The sequence below is a fragment of the Miniopterus natalensis genome, chromosome 4, assembly GCF_054644295.1.
Source record: "Miniopterus natalensis isolate mMinNat1 chromosome 4, mMinNat1.hap1, whole genome shotgun sequence".
Taxonomy (NCBI): domain Eukaryota; kingdom Metazoa; phylum Chordata; class Mammalia; order Chiroptera; family Miniopteridae; genus Miniopterus; species Miniopterus natalensis.
Window position 1 is genome coordinate 27,988,503 of NC_142084.1, and position 13,368 is coordinate 28,001,870.

Sequence of the window (13,368 nt, forward strand, 5' to 3'; positions counted from 1 at the left end):
TAACTACATAAAATAAATACTAAGAAAACGTTTTACCCAGGACAGTTATAAATGAGGTCTCAAGTCTTGCTTGATAATTAGAGTATATGAATTTGGACATGATTATTTATTAGGCTTCATATTTCTGATGGCGAAACTAAGAACAAAAATTGTTCTAATTTCATAAGATTTTTGTGAGTATTATGTATACATGACTTAGAGTTCAGAAGCATAATAATTTGCAACATTCATATCTTTGAACAGTTTCAACCTACGAACTAGGGGGAAAAAATCAAATGTAAAGACGAACAGCAAATATTATAGATTTAATCCACATGACTTGTTTGCCTATCTGATGAATAAGATTTTTGAGGCAGCTGTTGCATTATTAAATCAATAAATTCATTCATTATTTACTGAACCACTATTATATGCGAAGCATTGTTCTAGGAGCTTGAGTTTCAGTGAAAGAAAAAATGGAACCATCCCCACTTCCATAGAGCTCGCATTTCAGTGCTGGATACAGACAAGGACCCCGTATAAAAAGGAAGGAACACTGTAATATCAGACTGTATGATAACTGCAAAGAAGACTTTTAAGAAAATAGAATATGGGAATAGTTGGAAGAGATATGTTACATTGTGGGATAGCCAGATTTCAGAGAGGGGAAAAATACAAGACTGAGTTAAATTTGATTTCAAATAAATAACAAATATATTTAGCATAAATATGACATATTATACTAAAAACATTTTCTTTTTTAAGTAAAATTCAAATTTAAATGGGCATCCTGTTTTATCTGTCACCCCTAGAGAGGAGTGAGGATGTGAAGATGAGACATATTTATTTTCACAGCTTTATTTAAGCATATGTGACAAACATAATTACAACGTATTTAAAGTGTGCAATGTGACAATGATATATGTATACCTTGTGAAATGATTCTCACAATCCTAACTAACTCCATCGCCTCACATAGTAGTATGTGTGTGTAATCACACTTAATATATTTACTTTCTGGGCAAATTTTCAGTACACACTGCATTATTATTAACTCTAGTCACCATGCTCTACAGTAGATCCTCAGAACTTACTCATCTCATAAGCGAGTTTGTAAATATCTTAATGCAGATCTGCCTTTTATCCTGTGTGGGTGTCAGGGTTGAGGGGTGCGTGTCAGCTCTTACCACTCACCCGTGCTCCCATGTAAGGAAATCAATACCGTGCTGTGGTCATGCAGATCCAGCCTTACCTTTGTCCTAATCGCAGAGCTGAAGTGTAAAGAAAATTTCTCTATTGTTTTAGTCAATAAACACAGAGGCCACGTCTGCCTACACTGAAAAAGACAGCAGGCTCCTGAAGGAAATTTCTATTAAGTGCTTTTTAAAAGTTCAGTGTAAAAGATTTCTACAAAGATTTTTTTACGGGGTGGAACATCGTTTTATAGAGTAGTCAATATTACAAGTCACTGCTGGTCGCAGCAGACCGTCAGGGGTAGGATCTTGCCTCTGTTTGAGTCAGGTGTTTCTCTGGCTTAAGAACTGAGCTAATTTACAGCAAATCAGCCTGGGATTGAGTCCTGAGCTCTCGGGCCTCTGCCTGCAGCCCGCGCGTCTGTTACGGGTGGCGGCCGGGGCCCCAGGCACCGAGTGCGGGGGGACCCGGCACAGGGTTAGTCCTGTGACACCTGGACCAGCACTGGGTCGGCCAGATCAGGGCCTGAAAGTTGTTCCGAGTGTGGAGAAAAAGCCAGCTGGGCACGTCTGCAGGCAGGAGCTGGCATCAAGTTGGCACCTCTGCAGTCTGGGGGTTGGAGGGCTCTTTTTCCCTCCTTTCTTGTATTTCCAAGAGAAATGCTTCTTTGACTGGAGGGAGGTGCAGGCGTGTTTGACCTGCTGCTCCTCTTAGAGGAGAGAGAGGGGACGGAAGAAGACGGGGGGGGGGGGGGGGGGGAATGATAGCAGAGAGAGAAACTTTAGAGAAGGCAGGCAGGCCGAAAGGGAGTAAGAGTAAGTTGCTTATTTCTGCTACATCAAAATATTGAGCATAAGACCATTGATGATGTATATAAATTGAAATTTCCTCTCCTATTAGGGAACAGGAGGAAGAGCAAAGTAAGAACTAAAACGTGGAGTCTAGGGACGGGGAAAGGGAATTTCCAGGTAAACGTCAAGTACTGCTTTATTTTGCTTAATATACACAATTCCCTTTAAAAATCCAAGCATTTTATTTTTACAGCAGCTTTTAGAAACTACTTTTCTATGTTACAATCTTTTTTGTTTTACTTTATTTTTGAATAAGAAGTGGATTCTGACAGGTTTCGTTTGAAAGGGATTCTTTGCCAGTGTCTCATATCTATCTTATTTATGTTCACATATTTAGATGCTCTTTAAGAATAATTATAACAGTTCCTGCCTCCTGGAATAGTCTTCTAATGGTTTCCAGCGTCAGCATGGCCACCATTCATTATCGCTGTCACCCGCGTCGCCGTAATCCAGTCTTATTCTCAAGAGGCCTTTGCTAAGCAAAGTGAGTCCGACAGAAAAAGTCAGGCACCATATGATTTCACTCCTATGTAGTATATAAAACCGAAACAAAGGGGGCGAACAAACAAATCATAGCAGAGGCAAGGGGTTGGGAGGGAGGCGAAAGAGAGCAGTGGGGGTCAAATATGAGGTGACAGACGTACACTTGACTTACGGTGGTGAACACGCACTGCGATATATAGATGATATATTTTAGAACTGTACATTTGAAACCTATTTAATTTTATTAGTCAGTGTCACCCCAATCAATTTAATAAATATTTTTTAAAAAGAAAAAAAAAGAAAAAGACTCCTCTGGATGCCTGATGGTGACAGGAGCTGGGCCAGGGAGCTCTGGGCTGCGTCGATGACCCCACTACCCTTCCTCTCCCAACAAGAACCTTTACATCATGTTTCTCAGGTGGACCTTAGGTCACTGCATTGGTCAGTTGTTAATATATAGAAGCTGTCATTTTCCCCCAGTCTGGAACCTAGGTTGATTTCCGAACTCTTTACAACATCACAGCTTAGTGACAGGAAAGCCTGTTATCCAGCAGCCCTTGGCCTTTACTTATTTCTTTCACTCCCGCCAATTTATCTTTGCAGTTCTGGGGAATGTTGCCAAGTCCCCTCTCGATGGGGGTACGCACTGTAAATCCCTAATTCCCAAACTAATCTTACAGCAGGGGACAAGTTCTGGGCAGCCTTCCCATTCTGCTAACACCACACGAATTTTTTTCTTCCTCAAGTGTGTTCTATATCCTGCAGGCTTCCTTATCCAAAAGTTAATTATCAAATTTACTGCATATTTAAAAAACCCCAGAACACCTGAACCTGGCATAGCACACATTATTTTTACTACGTGAATGGAGAAATCAGCTTGGATTTTTATTTAATCAGTAGAGCCTAAGTTTCCCTAAAGCTGGAGATCATTTGAAAGAGTTGGGTGTAGTGTAAGCAAAGACAAAAGAGTCCCCATAGATCATTCAGAAAATACTGTGCACATGTGTGAACCCTAGGTTATTCAGAAATAGGTGAGCCAAGATTTCCCTTCCTTTAGAATTTTCTTCTTTGTCTAGGTGTTTTACTTTTGAGCACTTGCTACTTGTTTCTGTCTGTGTACATTTATTTCAATATTTTTATGCAGAAGTTATTTCCCTTTTCACTCTGAATACACCTCATTTAAAATAATATGTACCCATACTATATTATATTGTACTATACTATGCAACTGTATTATTACTAATACTATAAAGTATTGATCAAGGTTAGCTGCTTATCCAAATATGTTGTTAAATACTACAATTATTGTCATAATGACTATTTTTCTGGCATCATGCAACAGGAATTTTTAGATTTTTCTCTTACCACTAATAATGAAGGTTATATTTTAGAATTTTTTTTTAAATGATATTTGGAGATAGTATTAGGCAATCACAATAATTTGGAAAGAACATGGTCCTCTGATAATTAAACTTTAAATAATAGATTAGAACAGAGCTATGTAAAGTCATTTTTTTCTTAAAAAAGAGCAAAAAGAATAGTTTCTAAGATAGAGGGGTAGACAGTAACCTGACTTTTCTCAAAAGGGTCTATCCATCAGAATGGGTTTGGTCAGCCATAGAAGACTTGAAAAAAGCCACAGGGCCATGGAAGCAAAGGTGGCGGTGCCTTTCTGAGAATGATAACGCCCATGAGGCCCATTAGGATATATTGACTACGCTGTCATAAGGGAGACAGCTACAATTACACAGTGAAGACACTTGCTATAGGCGCAACCAAGAAATCACCGACCCCCTCCCCCCAGGCCAGCCTGGTTCTGATGCTTCCAATGCCTGATGTGGTCAAGCGTCTTTGAGAAAGCGATGAGAGAAACTGGTTGCTGAACGGTGATATTTCTGATCATACGGGAATAAATCGTCCTGATTTGATACATCCATTCTCTGTTTGAAAATGTCCACCGAGGCCTAAGTCTTGTGCAGTGACAGTTGAAGCTCAGCTTGTGGCTGTTGAGATGCAAATAATGACTTCGATCCACATATGGGGACTGAGAGTTTGCACACTACTAGAAAGAAAGGTTGGTAACAAGTGATAAAACTTTCGGATTCTAAGCTTGGTGCCTACTCACAGGCCTTTGCTTTAGTGTTCAAGTATGAAGCCAGTTGGGAAAAGTTCCTGTAGGTAGTCCTTTCTCTTTCTGTTCCTCTCTCAATCTCTCTTTCCTTCCTCCTGCCCCCACCCGCCATCTCTTGTATCTACACAGCGCTCTATAACTAATTACTTTAATAGACCTGGTTCCTTGCCTACCAGAATTCAAGAGACTATATAGTCTCTATGCAATATATAATATCAGTGAGTCTTCCGGAAAGATGCATATGCTTTCAGGTAAGAATTCCATTTATGAAAATAATAAATACTGTCGTTCATATTCACACACATACAGTAGTCCCCCCCTTATCTGCAGTTTCACTTTCCGTGGTTTGAGCCCCCCCGGTCAACCTCAGTTCAAAAATATTAAATGGGAAATTTCAGAAATAAACAATTCATACATTTTAAATTGCATGCCATTCTGAGTACCTCACTTCATCTCATCGCATAGTCACTGTATCATCTCACAACATCACAAGAAGAAGAAAGGTTAATACAGGATAGTAAGATATTTTGAGAGAGAGAGCACATTCACATAACTGTTATTACAGCATAGTGTTATAATTGTGCTATTTTATTACTAGTTATTGAGCTCTTATTGTACCTAATTTGTAAGTTAAACTTTATTATAGGTATGGACATAAAGGAAAAACCATGGTATATATGGGGTCAGTACTCTCCATGGTTTCAGACATGGGGGTCTTGAAACATATCCCCTGCAGATCATAGGAAACGCCTATATAAACATTTATTTCCATATAGTGAATGAAAGTCTGGGAATATTATTTATAACATGTAGAATATGAGAAGCTTAATATCAATAATATGCAAATAGCCTTAAGAGATTATTAAGAACAAAAGTAAACACTAAATAGAACAAAATGTCATAGAGCTTGAACAGGTATTTTCCCAAACGAGTAAATACAAATAGTAACATTTTGGAAATGTTCCAACTGGACCAAAGAAACACAATTAAGTTAAACAATGGACACAGACAATAGTTCAGTGAAGGCCTAAGGGGAGGGGTGCGGGGTAGAGGGGTCATTAGGGAAAAAAGGGGGATGTCTATAATACTTTCAACAATAAAGTTTTTAAAAGTTCAAGTTCTATTTTAAATAAATAAAACTTTGCATATGCTGAGATTAGATACAGTTTTATTAAAATATTCTGAGAATATGACATTTTTCTGGAAATGTGTTGACAATAAAGGTAAATACAAAGTCCAATCAGGAATTATGAATTCAATTTAATTTTAGTAGAAAGAGTCACTTGTCTGCAGATAATTGTTTGAGGAGAGAATCATGATTATAAACACTGGCCTAAGAGCGTTAGTCCTCCACTGCCTTCCCCAACATGGGCCAGTTTTTTGTGTCGGGTCAACCTTGCAGTAAGAGTGAAATGCACCTTTGCTTTCTTTCCTTTCTCAGTACAGCTTAACTGTCCGGAACTTAAGCGGCTGAGGCCCCCTCTGGGCAGGCTCTGGGGAGCTTCGGTCGCCTGTCTCATGCCCACCTGCTCCGGGGACCTCCTCAGGGCCTGTTTCCTTCAGCAAGCCTCAGCAAGCAGGTGCCGGCCTTTTGCAGCCTCTGCGGGGAAGGGGCTAGGAAGAGCCCGCTGAGGGGTTCTCCTGGGCAGTGCCCCCGCCAGCAGCTGTGCGTGGCAGTCCTCAAAGGGGCGCTTTCTGTCCTGAAGGCTGTGGCGGGTGGCCGCTTTCCCAGATGGTGCGCATTCTGTAGTGACACCGTAACCACGTGACGCCTTTGCTCTGAAGATGGGACATTTGGCCTTTGGATAAATATCATTCCCAGAACATGGAGCAGACTAAACTGCTTTTATTGCAGGGAATGTTTTTCTTATCTGTAGTTAGGCAAGAACAAAAGAGGCTTGACCATGCTTTTAAAGTAGCACTCACTTAAACATTACTGTCAGAATAAACTGTTTCCAAATTGTATAATTTCAGATGCTGTTTTTGCTTGTGTAAGTGTGATGGGGGAGGTGGGGAGAAAGAAGGAATCAGGGTGGGAAACAGAAAAATAAAGAAGAGCATGCATTAAAAAAGAAAAACATTAAAATTCCATATTTTATATTTCGTAGAACTTCATATACCGAGTGTTGGGCACGTTCCTTTTGTGCCTGCGCTTGAATCAATCTGTCTGTGCCATCCTTACAACTCTTTCAGGATCCCAAGGCAGGACATTGACGGTTGAGACACTGATTTGGATTCTGTCATCCTGTGGTCATGCTCCTTGGTCTCTCTTAGATTATTCACCACAATGCCCCATCAGCCCTGCCCCAGAGATGTCTCTGATATTGGTTGGAATTATCTTATCTTTATCGAAACTGGACGATCACCACATCACTGTGGATTATACGACTCCCCATCAGGTTATATGTTATATTCAAGTTCCAATTTGTTGGATGCATTATACAGATTAGATTACTCAGCCCTGAAACTCCTTAACTCATCCAATACGTGTTTTTTGAAAACCTACCTAGTGTTAGATGCTGTGTGGGGCATAAGGATGGTCCTTAGTAGGGTTATTCTTTGTTCTCTTTTTGACTCCTCATAAAATCTCTCTTTTTTCAAATTCCTGTGCATTCTGACTAGATTATGTATGTTTTATATTATTTTCAGGTGATTTACATACAGCATGTAACTTGTTTGCCTCAAACCTAGTTTTTAATATCTGCACAATGCTCAACATCTTATTAGACACAGGAAATACTTGAAAAAACATATTAAATAGAGAAAAGTTCTTAAGTAACTTCCTTGCAAATAAGTTTGTACAAAAGTTTGAACAGGAAAAAGGATATAAAACACTTGCTATATTGCATGTCTATTATTGTGCCAAAATCTATTTTAACAATATTTTGGGTATAGTTTTAATATTGAGTACATATAGTCCTGGCTGGTTTGGCTCGGCCTTAGAGCATTGGCCAGCGGGCTGAACGGTCCTGGGTTTGATTTCAGCCAAGGGCAGGTGCCTCGGTTGCAGGCTCGATGTGTCTCTCACATCGATGTTTCTCTCTCTCTCTCTCCCTCCCTCCCTCCCTCCCTGCCTTTCTCTCTCTCCCTTCCACTCTCTCTGAAAAGCAATGGAAAAAATATCCTTGGGTGAGGGTTAAAAAAATAAATAAGAAATAAAGAAATATAGAATAAAATAGAGTACATCAAACTGAGTACATATAAAGATTATGTCAGTGAAAGTCAGGTGTAGAGAAGTGATTAAAATTGCCTGCTTATTTTTTTTTTCCTTCATTAATAGAAATTGGTCAAGGGCTTTTCTTGGGGAGTTATGCCACCTATTCTAAGATAATGTCTCTATTTTTATAGCATCAAACATTTGGATTAAAAAGTGAGAAATTGCACAGGTCTCTTGATTAAACAATTTGGTATTGGTATACTCAGATCATAGACTAGACTTTTCCTTTAGATGCCAGGTCTTAGGTTAGAACTAACCTAAAAGTATCTGGCGATTGGTAGGAATTGGAGGGACTTCCCATGTAAGCACCCTCAGAATGGCCCCCATCGAACTCTATGAAAAGAGGTAAGAAGACTTGTTTTTAGTTAGAAAAAATAATCCAGGAATATATAATCTAGTTTCTTCATATATAGCCCTTCAGGCAATACAAGAAAACTAATTTCACTTGAGTCGCTTTAATAAGAATTGTTAGCCATATATTTTGTTTTTAAACATTCTGTACTTTTGGAAAACATGGCTTAACATTTCTATGCAATGAAGTTCATTGTGATAGTACCCTTGCCAAATTTCTGGAAAGTAACATGTACATAAAACCCATTATTGCTGCCAAATTCTTCTGCTGAACTAGGAAAAAATACAGTATTGCAAGTAAAACGTCTGCTTGATTATAACAAAAGTGGCCTACATTTGCAAGACTCCACTTTACACCAGCCAATAGACATTATGCATGGCCACTTACTAGCTATTGGCTGGTATTTTGTCTATTAAGGCAATTTCAGAGCCTCAAATGAAAGATTTACTTTTTTCTAAACTGTGCATTACCCAGGATATGACAAGATTCCCCTGGGAAATATGTGGGGTGTTATGTGAGCTATTTTTTCTCTCTAACCAAATCCTTTTAACATGGTCCATTAAAGGGATTCAAAGTGATTGATTTTTTTTCTGTTTTCTTCCTCAGGTAGATCTTTTGGTGGAAAACTTCAATGTCAATGTAATTGTCAACAATTTAGCAGAAAGGGGAAAAAAAAGAAAGTATAGGGAAAGAGAAGGCGGGGTCCTGTTTAATTTTCAAATTTAATAACAGTTGTGGATAATCGAGAGCTGGCAGGTAGACTGTTTCCAGCCAAGCCTCACCATCTAGAGAAGAATATTTCATATCTGCACCATTCACAAAGCACGGACAAACACTGTCCAGGGATGCCACGTGGAGTTCATCTCTTTCCAGGATTTCAAAAGGACATAAATCCATAGTGTTCTGAATGGCTATGTTTATATTGAATTTTCCCTTCCCTCTTCTTTCTGCAGGAAAGTCCGTCAACCTTATCTCCATCTTTTGCTTCCATTCTTGGCCAGAGTATGAGTCAAAACAGAAATATGCACTTAAGTAATTATCTGTGATCTCAGAATATATTTATTTTAAGATCCAAAGGAGAAAACATTAAAAATTAGAACAAAGAAAATGTTAAAAGTGGAAAATAGGAACGCTTTATGGGGAGTAATAAATACCTTTTTGCTCACTGGAGATGCTTTAAATTACAACACTTCCATTAAGAATGGTTAGCAATCCTACTTAACTGCATAACTATTATTCTTATAACATTAATATAAGAAACAATATTATATATCAAGCACTATGCAGATTGAGTCTGTGTTGTTCTCACGCTGAGTTTAAACAAAATAGGCTGTTCTACCTAACTTTAAGTTTGTTTAAAAAATATTTTGTTAATTGCTTTGTATAGTTGATAACTGTAATAAATAGCTGAATAAGGTTTGTTTAAAATATTTTATCAAATCAAAAGTCTTGATTGTTTGTTTAAAGTATTTTATCAAATCAAAAGTCTTGATTGTTTTATGCTTATGCAATAAAATTGTACTTTCAGAGAGGCCAAAGTTTGCCTACTATGACCAGGTTGTGTGACCTCTGCATGCTACTGTTCTTTTTTCTGGAGTGTGATATGTTGTATTTTCAAAATACTGAGTATGAAAGAGAAAAATGTTTTTAATAAAAATTGTACACTTAAAAATGTAAAAGAAATTAGAGTGCTATACTATGTGCATTATATTGTGACAATAATTAAACTGAAACATATACCTATTCACAATATTATAATACAAATAAGGTACAATGCATATTTAGTTAAATTCCCAACAGATGCGTTTTTGGGGTGTTAACAATATGTAAACTTTGTTTGCTTCAATATGACAAAAATCAGGTGATATTTCCTAAAACAAATGGAAAAAAATATTGAGAATGTTTCAGGATGCAGTTATTTTATGTGTTTTTGTTGCTGTTGTTTAGAAGAAGGATACTTTGGTCCAAAGCCTGATTGCCAAATCAGATCTCTTTGGTTAATAGTTAAATATGCCGATTTTATTTTCTCAAACAGGGATATGTAAGCTAAACCTTTATTTCCTTAGTTCTGCTTGTCCATAATTCTCAGGGATGCATTAACTGCCCCCCACAAAGAGGAATTATTCTGTGGTCTCCCCATGGGTGTTTCCTTGAATGGTACCCACTTTAGTAAGGCCTGTTATGGTGCTTTACTCTGAAAACATGTATCTGAGCTTTCCCTTTAATCTATAGCATCTTTGGTATTTTGGATTTTGTTTTTCATTCCTCTAGTGTAGCATTTACTTACAGATACTTTTCATTTTTATTCTATTTTTAGAGTGAAGGGTACGATTTCTTTGTTGAGGAAGAGAATCAGTTTTTCTCTCATTCACACTGAGAGAAACCGGCCATGCCAGGGTCTGACTGGCGACTGGGGAAACTCTCTTACAACTCTGCAGGACACTCACCCGCCCGGTGTTCAGCCGTCTAGTGTCCAGGGCCCTTCCCATGGCCTTGTGAGTGCTCAGGGGGCGTCTCACAGCAGCCGAGGGGCAGCAGATACAAGGCAACGCACCGGCTTTCAGTCTTCCCGTGACTGACGACAAGGCTTAGAAATTAGCATCTTAGCATTTGGAACACAGCAATTTATTCAAAACAGATTAATTGTACAGCCATCAGTACCATAAAAACACGGTATGAATGTCAGCAGCATAAAGCTACTCTGATCTTAGTTTTAATGAGTTTATAGGTGTAAACATCCTTTAACAGCTTAGTAATTTTGAAGAGGACTTTTACTAGAATTGTCTTTTATGTTAAAGTAGGTAGTGCCAAAGTGTACATATGAATGTATACAAGCCATACAATGGTCGAAACATGTAGAATTTAGATTTGGCATGAAAAAAAGTGATACACTAAAACTTCAGAGAGAAGGAAGATGTAAACAATTGTGAAATCTTACAGAAAAGGTTAGAACAAAATCACATTTTCTTTCCTCTGTATGTTAGGCAAAAAGAAATGATATATGTTGTCAAATAAATGATGTGAATGAATATTACTTTGTAGACCGTCTTGATTCTAATAGAGATCATGATAAAATGTTACCTACAATATTGTGATCCCTTGTTTTTTTAAAGTAGTGAAGAGTTGGTGGGACAATTGAGAAAAACTAGGAACAATTAAGGCAATGTGAAGTTGCTGAAACATCACAATTCAAGCAAACAAGTTTCTTCAGGCAATCGGCTGTGAATGGTCAGGCCTCACACAAAAAACAGATCTCTTTTCCAGCAAAGAAACCAGGACCAAAATAGCAACAACACTGGGTACATCCTGTACAATTAAGCACATATGCAAACCAACAGTGAAACTGCTGACAAAAAGTGTCCTGTGTCTATATCCAGCTTGTTTCTGGAAGAATGACTAGGGGGAGAAATAATTGATAAACTAAATATCTAATATATAAACATACCATTTAAAACGTTTCTGCTCTCTGATTTATCAGAAAGGGTATTAAGGAGGGAAGGGGAAGGCTAATCTCCCATTGTTTACAGTGGATTTAAAACTACCCATTAAGAGGAAACAAAGGATATTCTTGGAATACTCTGTTAAGAAAGTTTTCAATGAGAATTCCAGAGCAGTCATGATGTTAAACAGATGTATTATTTTTCAGACTTAAAGTAAGAAGAAACAACATTGTACGTACATATGCACAGAATACTTTGTCTTACTATTTATCGTTTTCCCAATAAGAATAGAAAGTACTATGGTAACACCGTGTTTAAGATAGTAGAGTAGTCAACAGTTGCTTAAACTTTAAACTTGAAGTCTAATTGAATTATTCAATTTAAAGATTTTTTAAAAGTCATTTTCACAATAACTTTGGCAATGACAATCTCTAATAAATTTTTCATGAGTCAGACCGAAAGCAAATATTTGCTATGTCTATTTAACCTCCCTTTGAAATCTATTTATTTCCCATGGAGATGGATATCCTACAGGACCCTTGGTTTCAACATTACCTCTGAATGAGCTAATCTATACAGCAATGTACGGTATTGTAATTTCAAAATGAAATGAACATGGGAGTGCAGACGCTTCTTTAAGATCCTGACTCACACTCTTTTGGATATATAAACATGCACAGAGTTGGGATTGCCAGATCGCACTGTCATTCTACTTTTAATTTTTTTGGAACCTCCACACTACTGGTTTTCTTAAAGGCCACACCATTTTACAACAAACGCACAGTAGCCTGATTTCCCCCAAGCTATTTGGTTTAAAGGAATTGTCACATTACCCAGTCTTCGCTCTGAGATTTGTATGTATATTAAATAAGCATGCAACAGCTTTGATTTGTGACTAGGCAAATTCCTTTTTCCCCATGTTGCCAAATTTCTGATGATTTTCATGTAGCCTTCTACTTTAGAGCTGGCTGACCAGGGGAGTGGCGGGTGCTGCCAGGAAGGGCAGCCTGGGGAGGGAAGTCTTTCCTTCAGGCCTTCGCGGTGCACCCCTTTCTAAACGTCTTGTCGTTGTCCCATGGGGTTGCTCTTCCTTTTGTTTTGTTGACAACTCTGAAAACACTGCCCAAACCTTACAGTTTCATCAGGGGGTAGAGACGTTTTCTCTTTCTGGTCCATTTTCCATCTCCCCCTCCCTAGTGTCTCCCATCCACACCATACTGCCATTCAACACCATGCCCAGCGCGCTGCGGGGCCCACCCGCCTCAGCCTGCTGTCCACGCTGTGTGCCTATGATCTGTTTACTGTCTCAGCACCAGAGGACGTTTCCTAAGAGAGTTTTTGCGACCGTGTGTGTGTGTGTGTGTGTGTGTGTGTGTGTGTGTGTGTGTTCATTTATTTGCTTTAACAGCTTGGGCACATAAGAGATCTATCCAGTTGGTAACTAGTGTTTAACTTGCCAAATAAAATAAGAACAATGAAACGAAGGCACTTTTCTTGAGATATTAAGCAAAGCCTTAGACTTATAAAAAATGCAGTTTGGCAAGCGAGGTGACACGAGCCACCCTGTGCGTGCCTGAGCTCCGCGGGGCCATGCAGCCTGACCCTTCAGGGTGTGCAGCAACACTGTGGGACAGATGGTTTGGGTAACACATTATTCCTAAACAAACCTTTCAATCCTTCCAAACAAATCGATGCCTCCAGTAAGACCTGCATGTTATTTT